This window comes from Chiloscyllium plagiosum, unplaced genomic scaffold (assembly GCF_037043375.1).
Source record: "Chiloscyllium plagiosum isolate Xiang-an unplaced genomic scaffold, Cpla_swu_hap1 HiC_scaffold_42, whole genome shotgun sequence".
In the NCBI taxonomy this organism is placed as follows: Eukaryota; Metazoa; Chordata; class Chondrichthyes; order Orectolobiformes; family Hemiscylliidae; genus Chiloscyllium; species Chiloscyllium plagiosum.
In genome coordinates, this window is record NW_028270180.1 from 24,734,919 (window position 1) to 24,761,771 (window position 26,853).

The window sequence follows — 26,853 nt, forward strand, 5'->3', positions numbered from 1 at the left end:
TGCCTGCTAAATAATTTTCTCTCAATACACTATCCCCAATCCCAAGTGCTTTGTCTAAACACATCAATCCCTTCCATGGGACCATGTTCAAAGCATTCTGACAGTCCAAGTATTAATTTCATCTTTCTGGATTTTCCCTGCCCTGTGTTGAATGTCTGCAATTTTGCACTCTCATTCAACATTCCCCTAATTTCCGACTGTGTTCTGGGACTCCCTGGTCCGGCCTGGCAGTTTGGACTCAGTCCCACAGCCTCACAGACCCTGAAAGGGGGAGAGTTGTCATTGCCGTCTTGATGAAAAGATCAAGAGCCTCTGTTTCACCTCCAGACCCCATCCATCCATCTTCCCAGTGGCTGCATTTTGTTTCTCATTTGGATTTGCAGCTTTAGGATTAAATCCATATTTTCAGAATACCCCTCTGGGTTTTTTTTTTGAGCTCCACTTTGGGTTTCTGTACTCTGCTCCCTGCTATCCTCACTCTGCTCTGTTTCCTTCAATCTCCTCCCTGTTTTGTGATTCAGCTTTTGGTTTCTGCAGCCCTGCTCTGGGTTTCCAATCTCCACTCTTGATTTTCTGATTCTACTTTGTGTTTCATGCTGCTTTGGCCAAGATTTCCTGTCACTGCCTCGGATTTCTGACTCTAATCTGTATTTTGGTTACTCTGCTCGAGGTGACTGAGGGCCAGATCCTTGCCCTCCGCTGCTCAGGCACAGCCTCCAGTTCCCCATCTGCACCTCCCTGGGTTTTCTGACTCCACTCCGAATTGCTTGATTCTGCTCTGGATTTTACCCACTTTGCTCTGAATTTCCTGGATTCCCCCCTGGGTTTACTGACTTTCTTTTGCCCTCTCTGACTCTGCACTGGAATCCATTTCCAGATTTTGTGCTTTCATTACTCTGCTCCAGATTTTCCAGACTCCATAGTGTATTTTCAAACTCTGGTTCGGGGTTTTGTAACATCTCTGTGAGTTTTGTGACAGTGCTGCACCTTTTCAGATTCTGTTTCTGATTTTCAGACTCTACTCCAGGTTTCTGTACTCCACTCCCGATTTTCAGATAGCACACCAGGCTTTTGATTCCCTTTAGGTTTACCGAGTCCAATCCAGGTTTACATATTCCAATCCGGAATTGTAGATTCCATTCCAGGTTTCCAGGCTCTGCTCTGGTTTACCTGACCTGGCTCCTGTTTTAAATAGGAGGAGAAAGTGAGGTCTGCAGATGCTGGAGATCAGAGCTGGAAATGTGTTGCTGGAAAAGCGCAGCAGGTCAGGCAGCATCCAAGGAACAGGAGAATCGACGTTTTGGGCATAAGGCCTTCTTCATTCCTGTTTTAAATACTCCGCTCCATGGCTTTATGGTGCAGCTCTGTGGTTTCAATAACCACATTCTGATTATGAAACCCAACTCCAGGTTTTGTGACTTCAATTGTCATTTTTCTTCTCTGTTCCATGTTTTCATAGTTTGCCGTAGGTTTTCAGATTCAATCCGCATTTCCAGATTCCACGTTATTTGTAAAGACTTAGTTCTGGGTTTAAGACTCTGCTTCAGGTTTCAGATTCACATGGATTTTTAAACTCTCTTCCTCTCTGGATTTCCAGAGTTTGAACACTGATCTGTTTTTCATTTCGTAATTCCGCATCAGGATTTCAGACTTGCCCTAGATTTCCAGATACACCTTTCCAAATATCCACACTCCAATCTGGGTTTAAGACTCGGCTCTGGGATTCGCAAACCCACTCCAGATTTTTTTAGTCTCCACTCCAGGTTTCCGGGCTCAGATCTAGAATTTTAGGTTTGGATGCAGTTTTCCAGAATCCAATCACAGTTTCCTGGTTCTGATGTGGGTTTTCAGTCTCCATCCTGGTTTTGTCACATTCCAGTTTGTGTTTCTAGACACAAAAACAGAAATTAATGGAAAAACTCAGCAGGTCTGGCAGCATCTATGGAGAGAAAGCAGAGTTAATATTTTGGGTCCAGTCTGAAGAAGGGTGATTGGAACTGAAACTTTAACTGCTTTCTCTCCATGGATGCTGCCAGACCGGCTGAGTTTTTCCAGCAATTTCTGGTTTTGTTTCTGATTTCTAGAGTCTGCAATTCTTTTGTATTTTTTTTGTTCACTGTTTCTAGACTCTCCTTCATGTTTAAAACTCAACTCTGCCCGTAAAATTCCACCCTGGGGTTTTGGTTTTGCTCTAAATTTCCAGATTCTGTCTGGGTTTCCTGATTCTGTTCCAAGTTTCCTGGTGCCAATTGGAATTTCCTGACTCCAAACTGCGTTTTCAGACCCCACCCCATGTTTTCTGATCTCGTCCTTTTTTTCTACACTCAACCAGTTTTTCAGGTTCACCATGGATTTTCAGACCACTCTGGATTCTCTGATTCCATTCCAGGTTTTTCTGACTTCACTCTAGATTCCAAACTGGGTTTTCAAACTGTGATTTGGATGATCGGATTCCAATCTAGGTTTTCAGACTCCGCTCTGTGGCTTAAGACTTTATTCTGTGTTTTTGGACTCTGCTCTGTGTTTTGTGACTCCGCTTTGTGTTTTCAGACTCTACTCCGGGTTTTGTTACCTCCGTCTGTGTTTCCAATCTTCAATTCAGGTTCACTGCCTCAGCCTCTGGGTTTTCAGATTCTACTCTGAGTTCTATGACCCTACTCTGTACCTCAATACTCTGCTCTGTGTTTCCACATTCCCCTCCAGGATTTGTCACTCTGCTTCACGTTTTGGTAGATCGCCTTGGGCTTTGTCAGTCAACTCTGTATTTCTGAAGTTCAGGGTTTTGTGATTCCCCTCTCAGTCTCCAGAACCTACCTTACATTTTTTGATTCCACTCTGGGATTTGTCACTCAGATTTATCGTTCACCGTGCCTCCAATTCTGAGGAAGGGTCGCTTGATCTGAAACACTAACTCTGATTCCTCGCCACAGATGCTGCCAGACCTGTACAGCTTTTCCAGCAATTTCTATTTTTGTTAATCATTTGGCTTCGTGTTTGCATAGACCACTCTGGCTCCAGGATGATGGAATTGAGAAACATTACAGCCATGCTCAAATAGACTCGATGGGCCGAAAGGCCTATTTCTACTTCTATGTCTTAAGCAGATGATACATCTTGCAGATCAATGGTGTCATGGATGGTGTCGAAGGTTGTCAAAGTACGCAGTGGGATATTGATCAGTTGCACATATGGGCGGAGAAATGGCAGCTGGAGTTTAATCTGAGTAAGTGTGAGGTGCTGCACTTTGGGAGATCAAATGTTAAGGAAAAGTTTACGGCTAATGGCAGGACCCTGAACAGCATTGATGTACAGGGAGATCTTGGGGTTCATGTCCATAACTCTCTGAAAGTGGCCGCTGAAGTAGATAGGGAGGTAAAGAAAGGATATGGCATGTTTGCCTTTATTCGGGGAATTGAGTACAAGGGTCAGGATGTCGTATTGCAGCTTTATAAGATTTTGTTCAGGGCATACTGAGATATTGTGTTCAATTCTGGTTGCACACTACAGGAAGGATGTGGAGGCTTTGGAGAGGGTTCAGAAGAGGTTTACCAGATTCTGCCTGCATTAGAGGGTATGAGCTCTAATGAGAGTCCGGAAAAACTCAAGTTGTTTTCTCTGTAGAGGTGGAGGTTAGGGAGAGTTCTGATAGAAGTCTATAAAATTACGAAATGCATAGATAGAGTTGACGGTCAGAATCTTTCTCCCAGAGTTGAAATGTCTAATACGAGGGGGCATGCATTTAAGGTGAGAGGGAGAAAGTGCAAAGAGAGATATGAGGGGCAAGTTTCTTTTTACAAAGAGAGAGTGGTAGGAGTCTGGAACGCGCTGCCAGGGGTGGTGGTAGAGGCAGATATGATAGGGGCATTTAAGGGGCTTTTAGATAATTACATGGGTACACAAGGAATAGAGGGATATGGACCAAGGGCAGGCAGCAGGAGTTAGTTTAATTTGGTGTCATGATCGGCACATCATGGGCTGAAGGGATCCTTCCTGTGCTGTACACGTCTATGTTCTATGTTGTTTTTGACCCACTTCATGTAACTCGGCTTCACTCTGTGTTTCCACACTTAGCTCTGGGTTTTAGCACTTGCCTCTGTACATCCAGACTCTCTGTGGGATTTGTCACCATGCTCCTTTTATCACAGTCTGACATGTGATTTAAGAATCTCTCAGTCCACTCTGGGATCTGTCATTTTGCTCCGGGAATCTGTCAGTCAATTCTGGGATCTGTTACTCTGTTCCGGGATCTGTCAGTCCATTCTGGGATCTGTCACTTTGCTTCAGGATCTGTCGGTCTGCTCCGAGCACCCGTACTCTGTTCTGGGATCTGAGTCTGCTCTGTGTTTCCGTACTCCATTCCGAGATCTGATTCCGCTCCAAGTCACCGGACTCTGTTCCGGGATCTGAGTCTGCTCCATGTTCCCACACGCTGTTCTGGGATCTGTAAGTCCACTCCGAGTCCCCGGACTCCAGTCCGTGTTTGCTGCCTCAGCCTCAGTGAGGGGATCTGTCAGTCCACTCCGTGTTCCCAGACTCTATTCCGGGATCTGTCAGTCCGCTCCGCGGTCTCACGCTCCGGTCCGGGATCTGTCAGTCCGCTCAGTTTCCTCACGCTCCGGTCCGGGACCTGTCAGTCCGCTCTGTGTCCTCACGCTCCGGTCCGGGATCTGTCAGTCGGCTCCGTGTCCTCACGCTCCGGTCCGGGATCTGTCAGTCCGCTCCGCGGTCTCACGCTCCGGTCCGGGATCTGTCAGTCCGCTCAGTTTCCTCACGCTCCGGTCCGGGACCTGTCAGTCCGCTCTGTGTCCTCACGCTCCGGTCCGGGATCTGTCAGTCGGCTCCGTGTCCTCACGCTCCGGTCCGGGATCTGTCAGTCCGCTCCGCGGTCTCACGCTCCGGTCCGGGATCTGTCAGTCCGCTCCGCGGTCTCACGCTCCGGTCCGGGATCTGTCAGTCCGCTCCGCGGTCTCACGCTCCGGTCCGGGATCTGTCAGTCTGCTCCGTGTCCTCACGCTCCGGTCCGGGATCTGTCAGTCCGCTCTGTGTCCTCACGCTCCGGTCCGGGATCTGTCAGTCGGCTCCGTGTCCTCACGCTCCGGTCCGGGATCTCTCCGTCCGCTCCATGTCCTCACGCTCCGGTCCGGGATCTGTCAGTCCGCTCCGTGTCCTCAGGTTCCGGTCCGGGATCTGTCAGTCCGCTCCGTGTCCTCACGCTCCGGTCCGGAATCTCGCAGTCCGCTCCGTGTCCTCACGCTCCGGTCCGGGATCTGTCAGTCCGCTCCGTGTCCTCACGCTCCGGGCCGGGATCTGTCAGTCCGCTCCGTGTCCTCGCACTCCAGTCCGGGATCTCTCAGTCCGCTCCGTGTCCTCACGCTCCGGTCCGGGATCTGTCAGTCGGCTCCGTGTCCTCACGCTCCGGTCCGGGATCTGTCAGTCGGCTCCGTGTCCTCACGCTCCGGTCCGGGATCTGTCAGTCCGCTCCGCGTCCTCATGCTCCGGTCCGGGACCTGTCAGTCCGCTCCGTGTCCTCATGCTCCGGTCCGGGATCTGTCAGTCCGCTCCGTGTCCTCACACTCCGGTCCGGGACCTGTCAGTCCGCTCCGTGTCCTCATGCTCCGGTCCGGGACCTGTCAGTCCGCTCCGTGTCCTCACACTCCGGTCCGGGATCTGTCAGTCCGCTCCGTGTCCTCACGCTCCGGTCCGGGATCTGTCAGTCCGCTCCGTGTCCTCAGGCTCTGGTCTGGGACCTGTCAGTCCACTCCGTGTCCTCACACTCCGGTCCGGGATCTGTCAGTCCGCTCCATGTCCTCACGCTCCGATCCGGGACCTGTCAGTCCGCTCCGTGTCCTCACGCTCCGGTCCGGGATCTGTCAGTCCGCTCCGTGTCCTCACGCTCCGGTCCGGGATCTGTCAGTCCGCACCGTGTCCTCACGCTCCGGTCCGGGACCTGTCAGTCCGCTCCGTGTCCTCACGCTCCGGTCCGGGATCTGTCAGTATGCTCCGTGTCCTCACGCTCCGGTCCGGGATCTGTCAGTCCGCTCTGTGTCCTCACGCTCCGGTCCGGGACCTGTCAGTCCGCTCCGTGTCCTCACGATCCGGTCCGGGATCTGTCAGTCCGCTCTGTGTCCTCACACTCCGGTCCGGGACCTGTCAGTCCGCTCCGTGTCCTCACGCTCCGGTCCGGGACTTGTCATTCCGCTCCGTGTCCTCACGCTCCGGTCCGGGATCTCTTAGTCCGCTCCGTGTTCTCACACTCCGGTCCGGAATCTCTCAGTCCACTACGTGTCCTCACACTCCGGTCCAGGATCTGTCAGTCCGCTCCGTGTCCTCACACTCCGGTCCGGGATCTGTCAGTCCGCTCCGTGTCCTCACGATCCGGTCCGGGACCTGTCAGTCCGCTCCGTGTCCTCACGATCCGGTCCGGGATCTGTCATTCCGCTCCGTGTCCTCACGCTCCGGTCCGGGATCTGTCATTCCGCTCCGTGTCCTCACGCTCCGGTCCGGGATCTCTCAGTCCGCTCCGTGTTCTCACACTCCGGTCCGGAATCTCTCAGTCCACTACGTGTCCTCACACTCCGGTCCAGGATCTGTCAGTCCGCTCCGTGTCCTCACACTCCGGTCCGGGATCTGTCAGTCTGCTCCGTGTCCTCACACTCCGGTCCGAGATCTGTCAGTCCGCTCCGTGTCGTCACGCTCCGGTCCGTGATCTGTCAGTCCGCTCCGTGTCCTCACGCTCCGGTCCGGGACCTGTCAGTCCGCTCCGTGTCCTCACACTTCGGTCCGGGACCTGTCAGTCCGCTCCGTGCCCTCACACTCCGGTCCGGGATCTGTCAGTCCGCTCCGTGTCCTAACGCTCCGGTCCGGGATCTGTCAGTCCACTCCGTGTCCTCACACTCTGGTCCGGGACCTGTCAGTCCCCTCCGTGTCCTCACGCTCCGGTCCGGGATCTGTCAGTCCGCTCCGTGTCCTCACACTCAGTTCCGGGATCTGTCAGTCCGCTCCGTGTCCACACACTCCGGTCCGGGATCTGTCAGTCCACTCCGTGTCCTCACACTCAGTTCCGGGACCTGTCAGTCCGCTCCGTGTCCTCACACTCAGTTCCGGGACCTGTCAGTCCACTCCGTGTCCTCACGCTCAGTTCCGGGACCTGTCAGTCCGCTCCGTGTCCTCACGCTCCGGTCCGGGACCTGTCAGTCCGCTCTGTGTCCTCACACTCCGGTCCGGGACCTGTCAGTCCCCTCCGTGTCCTCACACTCAGTTCCGGGACCTGTCAGTCCGCTCCGTGTCCTCACGCTCCGGTCCGGGACCTGTCAGTCCGCTCTGTGTCCTCACACTCCGGTCCGGGACCTGTCAGTCCCCTCCGTGTCCTCACACTCAGTTCCGGGACCTGTCAGTCGGATCCGTGACCTCACGCTCCGGTCCGGGACCTGTCAGTCCGCTCCGTGTCCTCACACTCCGGTCCGGGATCTGTCAGTCCACTCCGTGTCCTCACACTCAGTTCCGGGACCTGTCAGTCCGCTCCTTGTCCTCACGCTCCGGTCCGGGATCTGTCAGTCCGCTCCGTGTTCTCACACTCCGGTCCGGAATCTCTCAGTCCACTACGTGTCCTCACACTCCGGTCCAGGATCTGTCAGTCCGCTCCGTGTCCTCACACTCCGGTCCGGGATCTGTCAGTCTGCTCCGTGTCCTCACACTCCGGTCCAGGATCTGTCAGTCCGCTCCGTGTCCTCACACTCCGGTCCGGGACCTGTCAGTCCGCTCCGTGTCCTCACGCTCCGGTCCGGGACCTGTCAGTCCGCTCCGTGTCCTCACGCTCCGGTCCGGGACCTGTCAGTCCGCTCTGTGTCCTCACACTCCGGTCCGGGACCTGTCAGTCCCCTCCGTGTCCTCACACTCAGTTCCGGGACCTGTCAGTCGGATCCGTGTCCTCACGCTCCGGTCCGGGACCTGTCAGTCCGCTCCGTGTCCTCACACTCCGGTCCGGGATCTGTCAGTCCACTCCGTGTCCTCACACTCAGTTCCGGGACCTGTCAGTCCGCTCCTTGTCCTCACGCTCCGGTCCGGGATCTGTCAGTCCGCTCCGTGTTCTCACACTCCGGTCCGGAATCTCTCAGTCCACTACGTGTCCTCACACTCCGGTCCAGGATCTGTCAGTCCGCTCCGTGTCCTCACACTCCGGTCCGGGATCTGTCAGTCTGCTCCGTGTCCTCACACTCCGGTCCGGGATCTGTCAGTCCGCTCCGTGTCGTCACGCTCCGGTCCGTGATCTGTCAGTCCGCTCCGTGTCCTCACACTCCGGTCCGGGACCTGTCAGTCCGCTCCGTGTCCTCACACTTCGGTCCGGGACCTGTCAGTCCGCTCCATGTCCTCAGGCTCCGGTCCGGGACCTGTCAGTCCGCTCCGTGCCCTCACACTCCGGTCCGGGATCTGTCAGTCCGCTCCGTGTCCTAACGCTCCGGTCCGGGACCTGTCAGTCCGCTCCGTGTCCTCACGCTCCGGTCCGGGATCTGTCAGTCCGCTCCGTGTCCTAACGCTCCGGTCCGGGACCTGTCAGTCCGCTCCGTGTCCTCACGCTCCGGTCCGGGACCTGTCAGTCCGCTCCGTGTCCTCACGCTCCGGTCCGGGATCTGTCAGTCCGCTCCGTGTCCTCACACTCAGTTCCGGGACCTGTCAGTCCGCTCCGTGTCCTCACACTCAGTTCTGGGACCTGTCAGTCCACTCCGTGTCCTCACGCTCAGTTCCGGGACCTGTCAGTCCGCTCCGTGTCCTCACGCTCCGGTCCGGGACCTGTCAGTCCGCTCTGTGTCCTCACACTCCGGTCCGGGACCTGTCAGTCCCCTCCGTGTCCTCACACTCAGTTCCGGGACCTGTCAGTCCGCTCCGTGTCCTCACACTCCGGTCCGGGACCTGTCAGTCCCCTCCGTGTCCTCACACTCAGTTCCGGGACCTGTCAGTCCGCTCCGTGTCCTCACAATCTGGTCCGGGACCTGTCAGTCGGATCCGTGTCCTCACGCTCCGGTCCGGGACCTGTCAGTCCGCTCCGTGTCCTCACGCTCCGGTCCGGGATCTGTCAGTCCACTCCGTGTCCTCACACTCAGTTCCGGGACCTGTCAGTCCGCTCTGTGTCCTCACACTCCGGTCCGGGACCTGTCAGTCCCCTCCGTGTCCTCACACTCAGTTCCGGGACCTGTCAGTCCGCTCTGTGTCCTCACACTCCGGTCCGGGACCTGTCAGTCCCCTCCGTGTCCTCACGCTCAGTTCCGGGACCTGTCAGTCCGCTCCGTGTCCTCACACTCAGTTCCGGGATCTGTCAGTCCGCTCCGTGTCCTCACACTCCGGTCCGGGACCTGTCAGTCCCCTCCGTGTCCTCACGCTCCGGTCCGGGATCTGTCAGTCCGCTCCGTGTCCTCACACTCCGGTCCGGGACCTGTCAGTCCCCTCCGTGTCCTCACGCTCTGGTCCGGGATCTGTCAGTCCACTCCGTGTCCTCACACTCAGTTCCGCGACCTGTCAGTCCGCTCCGTGTCCTCACACTCAGTTCCGGGACCTGTCAGTCCGCTCCGTGTCCTCACACTCCGGTCCGGGACCTGTCAGTCCGCTCCGTGTCCTCACACTCAGTTCCGGGACCTGTCAGTCCCCTCCGTGTCCTCACGCTCTCGTCCGGGATCTGTCAGTCCACTCCGTGTCCTCACACTCAGTTCCGGGATCTGTCAGTCCGCTCCGTGTCCTCACACTCAGTTCCGGGACCTGTCAGTCCGCTCTGTGTCCTCACACTCCGGTCCGGGACCTGTCAGTCCACTCCGTGTCCTCACGCTCCGGTCCGGGATCTGTCAGTCCACTCCGTGACCTCACGCTCCGGTCCGGGACCTGTCAGTCCACTCCGTGTCCTCACGCTCCGGTCCGGGATCTGTCAGTCCACTCCGTGTCCTCACACTCCGGTCCGGGACCTGTCAGTCCGCTCTGTGTCCTCACACTCCGGTCCGGGACCTGTCAGTCCACTCCGTGTCCTCACGCTCCGGTCCGGGATCTGTCAGTCCACTCCGTGTCCTCACGCTCCGGTCCGGGACCTGTCAGTCCGCTCAGTGTCCTCACGCTCCGGTCCGGGATCTGTCAGTCCACTCCGTGTCCTCACGCTCCGGTCTGGGATCTGTCAGTCCGCTCCGTGTCCTCACGCTCCGGTCCGGGATCTGTCAGTCCGCTCCGTGTCCTCACACTCCGGTCCGGGATCTGTCAGTCCGCTCCGTGTCCTCACACTCCGGTTCGGGAACTGTCAGTCCGCTCCGTGTCCTCACGCTCCGGTCCGGGATCTGTCAGTCCGCTCCGTGTCCTCACGCCCCGCTTCGGGACCTGTCAGTCCGCTCCGTGTCCTCACACTCCGGTCCGTGACCTGTCAGTCTGCTCCGTGTCCTCACGCTCCGGTCCGGGATCTGTCAGTCCGCTCCGTGTCCTCACGCTCCGGTCCGGGATCTGTCAGTCCGCTCCGTGTCCTCACACTCCGGTCCGGGACCTGTCAGTCCGCTCCGTGTCCTCACGCTCCGGTCCGGGACCTGTCAGTCCGCTCCGTGTCCTCACGCTCCGGTCCGGGACCTGTCAGTCCGCTCCGTGTCCTCACGCTCCGGTCCGGGATCTGTCAGTCCGCTCCGTGTCCTCACGCTCCGGTCCGGGACCTGTCAGTCCGCTCTGTGTCCTCACACTCCGGTCCGGGACCTGTCAGTCCGCTCCGTGTCCTCACACTCCGGTCCAGGATCTGTCAGTCCGCTCCGTGTCCTCACACTCCGGTCCGGGATCTGTCAGTCTGCTCCGTGTCCTCACACTCCGGTCCGGGATCTGTCAGTCCGCTCCGTGTCGTCACGCTCCGGTCCGTGATCTGTCAGTCCGCTCCGTGTCCTCACACTCCGGTCCGGGACCTGTCAGTCCGCTCCGTGTCCTCACACTTCGGTCCGGGACCTGTCAGTCCGCTCCGTGCCCTCACACTCCGGTCCGGGATCTGTCAGTCCGCTCCGTGTCCTAACGCTCCGGTCCGGGATCTGTCAGTCCACTCCGTATCCTCACACTCTGGTCCGGGACCTGTCAGTCCCCTCCGTGTCCTCACGCTCCGGTCCGGGATCTGTCAGTCCGCTCCGTGTCCTCACACTCAGTTCCGGGACCTGTCAGTCCGCTCCGTGTCCTCACACTCAGTTCTGGGACCTGTCAGTCCACTCCGTGTCCTCACGCTCAGTTCCGGGACCTGTCAGTCCGCTCCGTGTCCTCACGCTCCGGTCCGGGACCTGTCAGTCCGCTCTGTGTCCTCACACTCCGGTCCGGGACCTGTCAGTCCCCTCCGTGTCCTCACACTCAGTTCCGGGACCTGTCAGTCCGCTCCGTGTCCTCACACTCCGGTCCGGGACCTGTCAGTCCCCTCCGTGTCCTCACACTCAGTTCCGGGACCTGTCAGTCCGCTCCGTGTCCTCACAATCTGGTCCGGGACCTGTCAGTCGGATCCGTGTCCTCACGCTCCGGTCCGGGACCTGTCAGTCCGCTCCGTGTCCTCACGCTCCGGTCCGGGATCTGTCAGTCCACTCCGTGTCCTCACACTCAGTTCCGGGACCTGTCAGTCCGCTCCGTGTCCTCACGCTCCGGTCCGGGATCTGTCAGTCCGCTCTGTGTCCTCACACTCCGGTCCGGGACCTGTCAGTCCCCTCCGTGTCCTCACGCTCAGTTCCGGGACCTGTCAGTCCGCTCCGTGTCCTCACACTCAGTTCCGGGATCTGTCAGTCCGCTCCGTGTCCTCACACTCCGGTCCGGGATCTGTCAGTCCCCTCCTTGTCCTCACGCTCCGGTCCGGGATCTGTCAGTCCGCTCCGTGTCCTCACGCTCCGGTCCGGGATCTGTCAGTCCCCTCCGTGTCCTCACGCTCCGGTCCGGGACCTGTCAGTCCGCTCCGTGTCCTCACACTCAGTTCCGGGACCTGTCAGTCCGCTCCGTGTCCTCACACTCCGGTCCGGGACCTGTCAGTCCCCTCCGTGTCCTCACGCTCCGGTCCGGGATCTGTCAGTCCGCTCCGTGTCCTCACACTCCGGTCCGGGACCTGTCAGTCCCCTCCGTGTCCTCACGCTCTGGTCCGGGATCTGTCAGTCCACTCCGTGTCCTCACACTCAGTTCCGCGACCTGTCAGTCCGCTCCGTGTCCTCACACTCAGTTCCGGGACCTGTCAGTCCGCTCCGTGTCCTCACACTCCGGTCCGGGACCTGTCAGTCCGCTCCGTGTCCTCACACTCAGTTCCGGGACCTGTCAGTCCCCTCCGTGTCCTCACGCTCTCGTCCGGGATCTGTCAGTCCACTCCGTGTCCTCACACTCAGTTCCGGGATCTGTCAGTCCGCTCCGTGTCCTCACACTCAGTTCCGGGACCTGTCAGTCCGCTCCGTGTCCTCACACTCAGTTCCGGGACCTGTCAGTCCGCTCCGTGTCCTCACACTCAGTTCCGGGACCTGTCAGTCCGCTCCGTGTCCTCACACTCCGGTCCGGGACCTGTCAGTCCGCTCCGTGTCCTCACACTCAGTTCCGGGACCTGTCAGTCCCCTCCGTGTCCTCACGCTCTCGTCCGGGATCTGTCAGTCCACTCCGTGTCCTCACACTCAGTTCCGGGATCTGTCAGTCCGCTCTGTGTCCTCACACTCCGGTCCGGGACCTGTCAGTCCGCTCCGTGTCCTCACGCTCCGGTCCGGGATCTGTCAGTCCACTCCGTGACCTCACGCTCCGGTCCGGGACCTGTCAGTCCACTCCGTGTCCTCACGCTCCGGTCCGGGATCTGTCAGTCCACTCCGTGTCCTCACACTCCGGTCCGGGACCTGTCAGTCCGCTCTGTGTCCTCACACTCCGGTCCGGGACCTGTCAGTCCACTCCGTGTCCTCACGCTCCGGTCCGGGATCTGTCAGTCCACTCCGTGTCCTCACGCTCCGGTCCGGGACCTGTCAGTCCGCTCAGTGTCCTCACGCTCCGGTCCGGGATCTGTCAGTCCACTCCGTGTCCTCACGCTCCGGTCTGGGATCTGTCAGTCCGCTCCGTGTCCTCACGCTCCGGTCCGGGATCTGTCAGTCCGCTCCGTGTCCTCACACTCCGGTCCGGGATCTGTCAGTCCGCTCCGTGTCCTCACACTCCGGTTCGGGAACTGTCAGTCCGCTCCGTGTCCTCACGCTCCGGTCCGGGATCTGTCAGTCCGCTCCGTGTCCTCACGCCCCGCTTCGGGACCTGTCAGTCCGCTCCGTGTCCTCACACTCCGGTCCGTGACCTGTCAGTCTGCTCCGTGTCCTCACGCTCCGGTCCGGGATCTGTCAGTCCGCTCCGTGTCCTCACGCTCCGGTCCGGGATCTGTCAGTCCGCTCCGTGTCCTCACACTCCGGTCCGGGACCTGTCAGTCCGCTCCGTGTCCTCACGCTCCGGTCCGGGACCTGTCAGTCCGCTCCGTGTCCTCACGCTCCGGTCCGGGACCTGTCAGTCCGCTCCGTGTCCTCACGCTCCGGTCCGGGATCTGTCAGTCCGCTCCGTGTCCTCACGCTCCGGTCCGGGACCTGTCAGTCCGCTCTGTGTCCTCACACTCCGGTCCGGGACCTGTCAGTCCGCTCCGTGTCCTCACACTCCGGTCCGGGACCTGTCAGTCCGCTCCGTGTCCTCACACTCCGGTCCGGGATCTGTCAGTCCGCTCCGTGTCCTCACACTCAGTTCCGGGACCGGTCAGTCCGCTCCGTGTCCTCACGCTCCGGTCCGGGATCTGTCAGTCCGCTCCGTGTCCTCACACTCCGGTCCGGGATCTGTCAGTCCGCTCCGTGTCCTCACACTCCTTCCGGGACCTGTCAGTCCGCTCCGTGTCCTCACACTCCGGTCCGGGATCTGTCAGTCCGCTCCGTGTCCTCACGCTCCGGTCCGGGATCTCTCAGTCTGCTCTGTGTCCTCACGCTCCGGTCCAGGATCTGTCAGTCCGCTCCGTGTCCTCATGCTCCGGTCCGGGACTTGTTAGTCCGCTCCGTGTCCTCACACTCCGGTCCGGGATCTGTCAGCCTGCTCCGTGTCCTCACACTCCGGTCCGGAATCTGTCAGTCCGCTCCGTGTCCTCAGGCTCCGGTCCGGGACCTGTCAGTCCACTCCGTGTCCTCACACTCCGGTCCGGGACCTGTCAGTCCGCTCCGTGTCCTCACACTCCGGTCCGGGACCTGTCTGTCCGCTCCGTGTCCTCACGTTCTGGTCAGGGATCTGTCAGTCCGCTCCGTGTCCTCACGCACCGATCCGGGATCTGTCAGTCCGCTCTGCGTCCTCATGCTCCGGTCCGGGATCTGTCAGTCGGCTCCGTGTCCTCACACTCCAGTCCGGGATCTGTCAGTCCACTCCGTGTCCTCACACTCCGGTCCGGGATCTGTCAGTCGGCTCCGTGTCCTCACACTCCAGTCCGGGATCTGTCAGTCGGCTCCGTGTCCTCACACTCCGGTCCGGGATCTGTCAGTCGGCTCCGTGTCCTCACACTCCGGTCCGGGACCTGTCAGTTGGATCCGTGTCCTCACACTCCGGTCCGGGACCTGTCAGTCCGCTCCATGTCCTCACACTCAGGTCCGGGATCTGTCAGTCCGCTCCATGTCCTCACGCTCCGGTCCGGGATCTGTCAGTCCGCTCCGTGTCCTCACACTCCGGTCCGGGACCTGTCAGTCCGCTCCGTGTCCTCACGCTCCGGTCCGGGACCTGTCAGTCCGCTCCGTGTCCTCACGCTCCGGTCCGGGACCTGTCAGTCCGCTCCGTGTCCTCACACTCCGGTCCGGGACCTGTCAGTCCACTCCGTGTCCTCACGCTCCGGTCCGGGACCTGTCAGTCCGCTCCGTGTCCTCACACTCCGGTCCGGGACCTGTCAGTCCGCTCTGTGTCCTCACATTCCGGTCCGGGACCTGTCAGTCCGCTCCGTGTCCTCACGCTCCGGTCCGGGACCTGTCAGTCCGCTCCGTGTCCTCAGGCTCCGGTCTGGGATCTCTCAGTCCGCTCCGTGTCCTCACGCTCCAGTCTGGGACCTGTCAGTCCGCTCCGTGTCCTCACACTCCGGTCCGGGATCTGTCAGTCCACTCCGTGTCCTCACACTCCGTTCCGGGATCTCTCAGTCCGCTCCGTGTCCTCACACTCCGGTCCGGGACCTGTCAGTCCGCTCTGTGTCCTCACACTCCGGTCCGGGATCTGTCAGTCCACTCCGTGTCCTCACGCTCTCGTCCGGGATCTGTCAGTCCACTCCGTGTCCTCACACTCAGTTCCGGGATCTGTCAGTCCGCTCCGTGTCCTCACACTCCAGTCCGGGATCTGTCAGTCGGCTCCGTGTCCTCACACTCCGGTCCGGGATCTGTCAGTCGGCTCCGTGTCCTCACACTCCGGTCCGGGACCTGTCAGTTGGATCCGTGTCCTCACACTCCGGTCCGGGACCTGTCAGTCCGCTCCATGTCCTCACACTCAGGTCCGGGATCTGTCAGTCCGCTCCATGTCCTCACACTCCGGTCCGGGACCTGTCAGTCCCCTCCGTGTCCTCACGCTCCGGTCCGGGACCTGTCAGTCCGCTCCGTGTCCTCACACTCAGTTCCGGGACCTGTCAGTCCGCTCCGTGTCCTCACACTCCGGTCCGGGACCTGTCAGTCCCCTCCGTGTCCTCACGCTCCGGTCCGGGATCTGTCAGTCCGCTCCGTGTCCTCACACTCCGGTCCGGGACCTGTCAGTCCCCTCCGTGTCCTCACGCTCTGGTCCGGGATCTGTCAGTCCACTCCGTGTCCTCACACTCAGTTCCGCGACCTGTCAGTCCGCTCCGTGTCCTCACACTCAGTTCCGGGACCTGTCAGTCCGCTCCGTGTCCTCACACTCCGGTCCGGGACCTGTCAGTCCGCTCCGTGTCCTCACACTCAGTTCCGGGACCTGTCAGTCCCCTCCGTGTCCTCACGCTCTCGTCCGGGATCTGTCAGTCCACTCCGTGTCCTCACACTCAGTTCCGGGATCTGTCAGTCCGCTCCGTGTCCTCACACTCAGTTCCGGGACCTGTCAGTCCGCTCTGTGTCCTCACACTCCGGTCCGGGACCTGTCAGTCCACTCCGTGTCCTCACGCTCCGGTCCGGGATCTGTCAGTCCACTCCGTGACCTCACGCTCCGGTCCGGGACCTGTCAGTCCACTCCGTGTCCTCACGCTCCGGTCCGGGATCTGTCAGTCCACTCCGTGTCCTCACACTCCGGTCCGGGACCTGTCAGTCCGCTCTGTGTCCTCACACTCCGGTCCGGGACCTGTCAGTCCACTCCGTGTCCTCACGCTCCGGTCCGGGATCTGTCAGTCCACTCCGTGTCCTCACGCTCCGGTCCGGGACCTGTCAGTCCGCTCAGTGTCCTCACGCTCCGGTCCGGGATCTGTCAGTCCACTCCGTGTCCTCACGCTCCGGTCTGGGATCTGTCAGTCCGCTCCGTGTCCTCACGCTCCGGTCCGGGATCTGTCAGTCCGCTCCGTGTCCTCACACTCCGGTCCGGGATCTGTCAGTCCGCTCCGTGTCCTCACACTCCGGTTCGGGAACTGTCAGTCCGCTCCGTGTCCTCACGCTCCGGTCCGGGATCTGTCAGTCCGCTCCGTGTCCTCACGCCCCGCTTCGGGACCTGTCAGTCCGCTCCGTGTCCTCACACTCCGGTCCGTGACCTGTCAGTCTGCTCCGTGTCCTCACGCTCCGGTCCGGGATCTGTCAGTCCGCTCCGTGTCCTCACGCTCCGGTCCAGGATCTGTCAGTCCGCTCCGTGTCCTCACACTCCGGTCCGGGACCTGTCAGTCCGCTCCGTGTCCTCACGCTCCGGTCCGGGACCTGTCAGTCCGCTCCGTGTCCTCACGCTCCGGTCCGGGACCTGTCAGTCCGCTCCGTGTCCTCACGCTCCGGTCCGGGATCTGTCAGTCCGCTCCGTGTCCTCACGCTCCGGTCCGGGACTTGTCAGTCCGCTCTGTGTCCTCACACTCCGGTCCGGGACCTGTCAGTCCGCTCCGTGTCCTCACACTCCGGTCCGGGACCTGTCAGTCCGCTCCGTGTCCTCACACTCCGGTCCGGGATCTGTCAGTCCGCTCCGTGTCCTCACACTCAGTTCCGGGACCGGTCAGTCCGCTCCGTGTCCTCACGCTCCGGTCCGGGATCTGTCAGTCCGCTCCGTGTCCTCACACTCCGGTCCGGGATCTGTCAGTCCGCTCCGTGTCCTCACACTCCTTCCGGGACCTGTCAGTCCGCTCCGTGTCCTCACACTCCGGTCCGGGATCTGTCAGTCCGCTCCGTGTCCTCACGCTCCGGTCCGGGATCTCTCAGTCTGCTCTGTGTCCTCACGCTCCGGTCCAGGATCTGTCAGTCCGCTCCGTGTCCTCATGCTCCGGTCCGGGACTTGTTAGTCCGCTCCGTGTCCTCACACTCCGGTCCGGGATCTGTCAGCCTGCTCCGTGTCCTCACACTCCGGTCCGGGACCTGTCAGTCCGCTCCGTGTCCTCACACTCAGTTCCGGGACCTGTCAGTCCCCTCCGTGTCCTCACGCTCTCGTCCGGGATCTGTCAGTCCACTCCGTGTCCTCACACTCAGTTCCGGGATCTGTCAGTCCGCTCCGTGTCCTCACACTCAGTTCCGGGACCTGTCAGTCCGCTCTGTCCTCACACTCCGGTCCGGGACCTGTCAGTCCACTCCGTGTCCTCACGCTCCGGTCCGGGATCTGTCAGTCCACTCCGTGACCTCACGCTCCGGTCCGGGACCTGTCAGTCCACTCCGTGTCCTCACGCTCCGGTCCGGGATCTGTCAGTCCACTCCGTGTCCTCACACTCCGGTCCGGGACCTGTCAGTCCGCTCTGTGTCCTCACACTCCGGTCCGGGACCTGTCAGTCCACTCCGTGTCCTCACGCTCCGGTCCGGGATCTGTCAGTCCACTCCGTGTCCTCACGCTCCGGTCCGGGACCTGTCAGTCCGCTCAGTGTCCTCACGCTCCGGTCCGGGATCTGTCAGTCCACTCCGTGTCCTCACGCTCCGGTCTGGGATCTGTCAGTCCGCTCCGTGTCCTCACGCTCCGGTCCGGGATCTGTCAGTCCGCTCCGTGTCCTCACACTCCGGTCCGGGATCTGTCAGTCCGCTCCGTGTCCTCACACTCCGGTTCGGGAACTGTCAGTCCGCTCCGTGTCCTCACGCTCCGGTCCGGGATCTGTCAGTCCGCTCCGTGTCCTCACGCCCCGCTTCGGGACCTGTCAGTCCGCTCCGTGTCCTCACACTCCGGTCCGTGACCTGTCAGTCTGCTCCGTGTCCTCACGCTCCGGTCCGGGATCTGTCAGTCCGCTCCGTGTCCTCACGCTCCGGTCCGGGATCTGTCAGTCCGCTCCGTGTCCTCACACTCCGGTCCGGGACCTGTCAGTCCGCTCCGTGTCCTCACGCTCCGGTCCGGGACCTGTCAGTCCGCTCCGTGTCCTCACGCTCCGGTCCGGGACCTGTCAGTCCGCTCCGTGTCCTCACGCTCCGGTCCGGGATCTGTCAGTCCGCTCCGTGTCCTCACGCTCCGGTCCGGGACCTGTCAGTCCGCTCTGTGTCCTCACACTCCGGTCCGGGACCTGTCAGTCCGCTCCGTGTCCTCACACTCCGGTCCGGGACCTGTCAGTCCGCTCCGTGTCCTCACACTCCGGTCCGGGATCTGTCAGTCCGCTCCGTGTCCTCACACTCAGTTCCGGGACCGGTCAGTCCGCTCCGTGTCCTCACGCTCCGGTCCGGGATCTGTCAGTCCGCTCCGTGTCCTCACACTCCGGTCCGGGATCTGTCAGTCCGCTCCGTGTCCTCACACTCCTTCCGGGACCTGTCAGTCCGCTCCGTGTCCTCACACTCCGGTCCGGGATCTGTCAGTCCGCTCCGTGTCCTCACGCTCCGGTCCGGGATCTCTCAGTCTGCTCTGTGTCCTCACGCTCCGGTCCAGGATCTGTCAGTCCGCTCCGTGTCCTCATGCTCCGGTCCGGGACTTGTTAGTCCGCTCCGTGTCCTCACACTCCGGTCCGGGATCTGTCAGCCTGCTCCGTGTCCTCACACTCCGGTCCGGAATCTGTCAGTCCGCTCCGTGTCCTCAGGCTCCGGTCCGGGACCTGTCAGTCCACTCCGTGTCCTCACACTCCGGTCCGGGACCTGTCAGTCCGCTCCGTGTCCTCACACTCCGGTCCGGGACCTGTCTGTCCGCTCCGTGTCCTCACGTTCTGGTCAGGGATCTGTCAGTCCGCTCCATGTCCTCACGCACCGATCCGGGATCTGTCAGTCCGCTCTGCGTCCTCATGCTCCGGTCCGGGATCTGTCAGTCCACTCCGTGTCCTCACACTCCGGTCCGGGATCTGTCAGTCGGCTCCGTGTCCTCACACTCCAGTCCGGGATCTGTCAGTCGGCTCCGTGTCCTCACACTCCGGTCCGGGATCTGTCAGTCGGCTCCGTGTCCTCACACTCCGGTCCGGGACCTGTCAGTTGGATCCGTGTCCTCACACTCCGGTCCGGGACCTGTCAGTCCGCTCCATGTCCTCACACTCAGGTCCGGGATCTGTCAGTCCGCTCCATGTCCTCACGCTCCGGTCCGGGATCTGTCAGTCCGCTCCGTGTCCTCACACTCCGGTCCGGGATCTGTCAGTCCGCTCCGTGTCCTCACACTCCGGTCCGGGATCTGTCAGTCCGCTCCGTGTCCTCACGCTCCGGTCCGGGACCTGTCAGTCCGCTCCGTGTCCTCACACTCCGGTCCGGGACCTGTCAGTCCGCTCCGTGTCCTCACACTCCGGTCCGGGACCTGTCAGTCCGCTCTGTGTCCTCACATTCCGGTCCGGGACCTGTCAGTCCGCTCCGTGTCCTCACGCTCCGGTCCGGGACCTGTCAGTCCGCTCCGTGTCCTCACGCTCCGGTCCGGGATCTGTCAGTCCGCTCCGTGTCCTCAGGCTCCGGTCTGGGATCTCTCAGTCCGCTCCGTGTCCTCACGCTCCAGTCTGGGACCTGTCAGTCCGCTCCGTGTCCTCACACTCCGGTCCGGGATCTGTCAGTCCACTCCGTGTCCTCACACTCCGGTCCGGGATCTCTCAGTCCGCTCCGTGTCCTCACACTCCGGTCCGGGACCTGTCAGTCCGCTCTGTGTCCTCACACTCCGGTCCGGGATCTGTCAGTCCACTCCGTGTCCTCACGCTCTCGTCCGGGATCTGTCAGTCCACTCCGTGTCCTCACACTCAGTTCCGGGATCTGTCAGTCCGCTCCGTGTCCTCACACTCCAGTCCGGGATCTGTCAGTCGGCTCCGTGTCCTCACACTCCGGTCCGGGATCTGTCAGTCGGCTCCGTGTCCTCACACTCCGGTCCGGGACCTGTCAGTTGGATCCGTGTCCTCACACTCCGGTCCGGGACCTGTCAGTCCGCTCCATGTCCTCACACTCAGGTCCGGGATCTGTCAGTCCGCTCCATGTCCTCACACTCCGGTCCGGGACCTGTCAGTCCCCTCCGTGGCCTCACGCTCAGTTCCGGGACCTGTCAGTCCGCTCCGTGTCCTCACACTCAGTTCCGGGATCTGTCAGTCCGCTCCGTGTCCTCACACTCCGGTCCGGGACCTGTCAGTCCCCTCCGTGTCCTCACGCTCCGGTCCGGGACCTGTCAGTCCGCTCCGTGTCCTCACACTCAGTTCCGGGACCTGTCAGTCCGCTCCGTGTCCTCACACTCCGGTCCGGGACCTGTCAGTCCCCTCCGTGTCCTCACGCTCCGGTCCGGGATCTGTCAGTCCGCTCCGTGTCCTCACACTCCGGTCCGGGACCTGTCAGTCCCCTCCGTGTCCTCACGCTCTGGTCCGGGATCTGTCAGTCCACTCCGTGTCCTCACACTCAGTTCCGCGACCTGTCAGTCCGCTCCGTGTCCTCACACTCAGTTCCGGGACCTGTCAGTCCGCTCCGTGTCCTCACACTCCGGTCCGGGACCTGTCAGTCCGCTCCGTGTCCTCACACTCAGTTCCGGGACCTGTCAGTCCCCTCCGTGTCCTCACGCTCTCGTCCGGGATCTGTCAGTCCACTCCGTGTCCTCACACTCAGTTCCGGGATCTGTCAGTCCGCTCCGTGTCCTCACACTCAGTTCCGGGACCTGTCAGTCCGCTCTGTGTCCTCACACTCCGGTCCGGGACCTGTCAGTCCACTCCGTGTCCTCACGCTCCGGTCCGGGATCTGTCAGTCCACTCCGTGACCTCACGCTCCGGTCCGGGACCTGTCAGTCCACTCCGTGTCCTCACGCTCCGGTCCGGGATCTGTCAGTCCACTCCGTGTCCTCACACTCCGGTCCGGGACCTGTCAGTCCGCTCTGTGTCCTCACACTCCGGTCCGGGACCTGTCAGTCCACTCCGTGTCCTCACGCTCCGGTCCGGGATCTGTCAGTCCACTCCGTGTCCTCACGCTCCGGTCCGGGACCTGTCAGTCCGCTCAGTGTCCTCACGCTCCGGTCCGGGATCTGTCAGTCCACTCCGTGTCCTCACGCTCCGGTCTGGGATCTGTCAGTCCGCTCCGTGTCCTCACGCTCCGGTCCGGGATCTGTCAGTCCGCTCCGTGTCCTCACACTCCGGTCCGGGATCTGTCAGTCCGCTCCGTGTCCTCACACTCCGGTTCGGGAACTGTCAGTCCGCTCCGTGTCCTCACGCTCCGGTCCGGGATCTGTCAGTCCGCTCCGTGTCCTCACGCCCCGCTTCGGGACCTGTCAGTCCGCTCCGTGTCCTCACACTCCGGTCCGTGACCTGTCAGTCTGCTCCGTGTCCTCACGCTCCGGTCCGGGATCTGTCAGTCCGCTCCGTGTCCTCACGCTCCGGTCCGGGATCTGTCAGTCCGCTCCGTGTCCTCACACTCCGGTCCGGGACCTGTCAGTCCGCTCCGTGTCCTCACGCTCCGGTCCGGGACCTGTCAGTCCGCTCCGTGTCCTCACGCTCCGGTCCGGGACCTGTCAGTCCGCTCCGTGTCCTCACGCTCCGGTCCGGGATCTGTCAGTCCGCTCCGTGTCCTCACGCTCCGGTCCGGGACCTGTCAGTCCGCTCCGTGTCCTCACACTCCGGTCCGGGACCTGTCAGTCCGCTCCGTGTCCTCACACTCCGGTCCGGGATCTGTCAGTCCGCTCCGTGTCCTCACACTCAGTTCCGGGACCGGTCAGTCCGCTCCGTGTCCTCACGCTCCGGTCCGGGATCTGTCAGTCCGCTCCGTGTCCTCACACTCCGGTCCGGGATCTGTCAGTCCGCTCCGTGTCCTCACACTCCTTCCGGGACCTGTCAGTCCGCTCCGTGTCCTCACACTCCGGTCCGGGATCTGTCAGTCCGCTCCGTGTCCTCACGCTCCGGTCCGGGATCTCTCAGTCTGCTCTGTGTCCTCACGCTCCGGTCCAGGATCTGTCAGTCCGCTCCGTGTCCTCATGCTCCGGTCCGGGACTTGTTAGTCCGCTCCGTGTCCTCACACTCCGGTCCGGGATCTGTCAGCCTGCTCCGTGTCCTCACACTCAGGTCCGGAATCTGTCAGTCCGCTCCGTGTCCTCAGGCTCCGGTCCGGGACCTGTCAGTCCACTCCGTGTCCTCACACTCCGGTCCGGGACCTGTCAGTCCGCTCCGTGTCCTCACACTCCGGTCCGGGACCTGTCTGTCCGCTCCGTGTCCTCACGTTCTGGTCCGGGATCTGTCAGTCCGCTCTGCGTCCTCATGCTCCGGTCCGGGATCTGTCAGTCCACTCCGTGTCCTCACACTCCGGTCCGGGATCTGTCAGTCGGCTCCGTGTCCTCACACTCCAGTCCGGGATCTGTCAGTCGGCTCCGTGTCCTCACACTCCGGTCCGGGATCTGTCAGTCGGCTCCGTGTCCTCACACTCCGGTCCGGGACCTGTCAGTTGGATCCGTGTCCTCACACTCCGGTCCGGGACCTGTCAGTCCGCTCCATGTCCTCACACTCAGGTCCGGGATCTGTCAGTCCGCTCCATGTCCTCACGCTCCGGTCCGGGATCTGTCAGTCCGCTCCGTGTCCTCACACTCCGGTCCGGGACCTGTCAGTCCGCTCCGTGTCCTCACGCTCCGGTCCGGGACCTGTCAGTCCGCTCCGTGTCCTCACACTCCGGTCCGGGACCTGTCAGTCCGCTCCGTGTCCTCACACTCCGGTCCGGGACCTGTCAGTCCGCTCTGTGTCCTCACATTCCGGTCCGGGACCTGTCAGTCCGCTCCGTGTCCTCACGCTCCGGTCCGGGACCTGTCAGTCCGCTCCGTGTCCTCACGCTCCGGTCCGGGATCTGTCAGTCCGCTCCGTGTCCTCAGGCTCCGGTCTGGGATCTCTCAGTCCGCTCCGTGTCCTCACGCTCCAGTCTGGGACCTGTCAGTCCGCTCCGTGTCCTCACACTCCGGTCCGGGATCTGTCAGTCCACTCCGTGTCCTCACACTCCGGTCCGGGATCTCTCAGTCCGCTCCGTGTCCTCACACTCCGGTCCGGGACCTGTCAGTCCGCTCTGTGTCCTCACACTCCGGTCCGGGACCTGTCAGTCTGCTCCGTGTCCTCACGCTCCGGTCCGGGATCTGTCAGTCCACTCCGTGTCCTCACGCTCTCGTCCGGGATCTGTCAGTCCACTCCGTGTCCTCACACTCAGTTCCGGGATCTGTCAGTCCGCTCCGTGTCCTCACACTCCAGTCCGGGATCTGTCAGTCGGCTCCGTGTCCTCACACTCCGGTCCGGGATCTGTCAGTCGGCTCCGTGTCCTCACACTCCGGTCCGGGACCTGTCAGTTGGATCCGTGTCCTCACACTCCGGTCCGGGACCTGTCAGTCCGCTCCATGTCCTCACACTCAGGTCCGGGATCTGTCAGTCCGCTCCATGTCCTCACACTCCGGTCCGGGACCTGTCAGTCCCCTCCGTGTCCTCACGCTCAGTTCCGGGACCTGTCAGTCCGCTCCGTGTCCTCACACTCAGTTCCGGGATCTGTCAGTCCGCTCCGTGTCCTCACACTCCGGTCCGGGACCTGTCAGTCCCCTCCGTGTCCTCACGCTCCGGTCCGGGACCTGTCAGTCCGCTCCGTGTCCTCACACTCAGTTCCGGGACCTGTCAGTCCGCTCCGTGTCCTCACACTCCGGTCCGGGACCTGTCAGTCCCCTCCGTGTCCTCACGCTCCGGTCCGGGATCTGTCAGTCCACTCCGTGTCCTCACACTCAGTTCCGCGACCTGTCAGTCCGCTCCGTGTCCTCACACTCAGTTCCGGGACCTGTCAGTCCGCTCCGTGTCCTCACACTCCGGTCCGGGACCTGTCAGTCCGCTCCGTGTCCTCACACTCAGTTCCGGGACCTGTCAGTCCCCTCCGTGTCCTCACGCTCTCGTCCGGGATCTGTCAGTCCACTCCGTGTCATCACACTCAGTTCCGGGATCTGTCAGTCCGCTCCGTGTCCTCACACTCAGTTCCGGGACCTGTCAGTCCGCTCTGTGTCCTCACACTCCGGTCCGGGACCTGTCAGTCCACTCCGTGTCCTCACGCTCCGGTCCGGGATCTGTCAGTCCACTCCGTGACCTCACGCTCCGGTCCGGGACCTGTCAGTCCACTCCGTGTCCTCACGCTCCGGTCCGGGACCTGTCAGTCCACTCCGTGTCCTCACACTCCGGTCCGGGATCTGTCAGTCCACTCCGTGTCCTCACACTCCGGTCCGGGACCTGTCAGTCCGCTCTGTGTCCTCACACTCCGGTCCGGGACCTGTCAGTCCACTCCGTGTCCTCACGCTCCGGTCCGGGATCTGTCAGTCCACCGTGTCCTCACGCTCCGGTCCGGGACCTGTCAGTCCGCTCAGTGTCCTCACGCTCCGGTCCGGGATCTGTCAGTCCACTCCGTGTCCTCACGCTCCGGTCTGGGATCTGTCAGTCCGCTCCGTGTCCTCACGCTCCAGTCCGGGATCTGTCAGTCCGCTCCGTGTCCTCACACTCCGGTCCGGGATCTGTCAGTCCGCTCCGTGTCCTCACACTCCGGTTCGGGAACTGTCAGTCCGCTCCGTGTCCTCACGCTCCGGTCCGGGATCTGTCAGTCCGCTCCGTGTCCTCACGCCCCGCTTCGGGACCTGTCAGTCCGCTCCGTGTCCTCACACTCCGGTCCGTGACCTGTCAGTCTGCTCCGTGTCCTCACGCTCCGGTCCGGGATCTGTCAGTCCGCTCCGTGTCCTCACGCTCCGGTCCGGGATCTGTCAGTCCGCTCCGTGTCCTCACACTCCGGTCCGGGACCTGTCAGTCCGCTCCGTGTCCTCACGCTCCGGTCCGGGACCTGTCAGTCCGCTCCGTGTCCTCACGCTCCGGTCCGGGACCTGTCAGTCCGCTCCGTGTCCTCACGCTCCGGTCCGGGATCTGTCAGTCCGCTCCGTGTCCTCACGCTCCGGTCCGGGACCTGTCAGTCCGCTCTGTGTCCTCACACTCCGGTCCGGGACCTGTCAGTCCGCTCCGTGTCCTCACACTCCGGTCCAGGATCTGTCAGTCCGCTCCGTGTCCTCACACTCCGGTCCGGGATCTGTCAGTCTGCTCCGTGTCCTCACACTCCGGTCCGTGATCTGTCAGTCCGCTCCGTGTCGTCACGCTCCGGTCCGTGATCTGTCAGTCCGCTCCGTGTCCTCACACTCCGGTCCGGGACCTGTCAGTCCGCTCCGTGTCCTCACACTTCGGTCCGGGACCTGTCAGTCCGCTCCGTGCCCTCACACTCCGGTCCGGGATCTGTCAGTCCGCTCCGTGTCCTAACGCTCCGGTCCGGGATCTGTCAGTCCACTCCGTATCCTCACACTCTGGTCCGGGACCTGTCAGTCCCCTCCGTGTCCTCACGCTCCGGTCCGGGATCTGTCAGTCCGCTCCGTGTCCTCACACTCAGTTCCGGGACCTGTCAGTCCGCTCCGTGTCCTCACACTCAGTTCTGGGACCTGTCAGTCCACTCCGTGTCCTCACGCTCAGTTCCGGGACCTGTCAGTCCGCTCCGTGTCCTCACGCTCCGGTCCGGGACCTGTCAGTCCGCTCTGTGTCCTCACACTCCGGTCCGGGACCTGTCAGTCCCCTCCGTGTCCTCACACTCAGTTCCGGGACCTGTCAGTCCGCTCCGTGTCCTCACACTCCGGTCCGGGACCTGTCAGTCCCCTCCGTGTCCTCACACTCAGTTCCGGGACCTGTCAGTCCGCTCCGTGTCCTCACAATCTGGTCCGGGACCTGTCAGTCGGATCCGTGTCCTCACGCTCCGGTCCGGGACCTGTCAGTCCGCTCCGTGTCCTCACGCTCCGGTCCGGGATCTGTCAGTCCACTCCGTGTCCTCACACTCAGTTCCGGGACCTGTCAGTCCGCTCCGTGTCCTCACACTCAGTTCCGGGACCTGTCAGTCCGCTCCGTGTCCTCACACTCCGGTCCGGGACCTGTCAGTCCCCTCCGTGTCCTCACGCTCCGGTCCGGGATCTGTCAGTCCGCTCCGTGTCCTCACACTCCGGTCCGGGACCTGTCAGTCCCCTCCGTGTCCTCACGCTCTGGTCCGGGATCTGTCAGTCCACTCCGTGTCCTCACACTCAGTTCCGCGACCTGTCAGTCCGCTCCGTGTCCTCATACTCAGTTCCGGGACCTGTCAGTCCGCTCCGTGTCCTCACACTCCGGTCCGGGACCTGTCAGTCCGCTCCGTGTCCTCACACTCAGTTCCGGGACCTGTCAGTCCCCTCCGTGTCCTCACGCTCTCGTCCGGGATCTGTCAGTCCACTCCGTGTCCTCACACTCAGTTCCGGGATCTGTCAGTCCGCTCCGTGTCCTCACACTCAGTTCCGGGACCTGTCAGTCCGCTCTGTGTCCTCACACTCCGGTCCGGGACCTGTCAGTCCACTCCGTGTCCTCACGCTCCGGTC

At 61.7% G+C, this 26,853-nt stretch overlaps 1 protein-coding gene across 1 annotated transcript in view; it reads left to right on the forward strand.

The window, feature by feature from the left end:
• The first annotated feature begins 2,799 nt into the window (after nucleotides 1-2,799).
• Nucleotides 2,800-26,853, forward strand: part of znf609b (zinc finger protein 609b) — a 328,373-nt gene continuing 304,319 nt past the window's right edge. The window contains exon 1 of the mRNA XM_087981999.1: nucleotides 2,800-3,223. The gene's annotated coding sequence lies outside the window, so the exon portion shown is untranslated. The remainder of the gene's footprint in view (nucleotides 3,224-26,853) is intronic.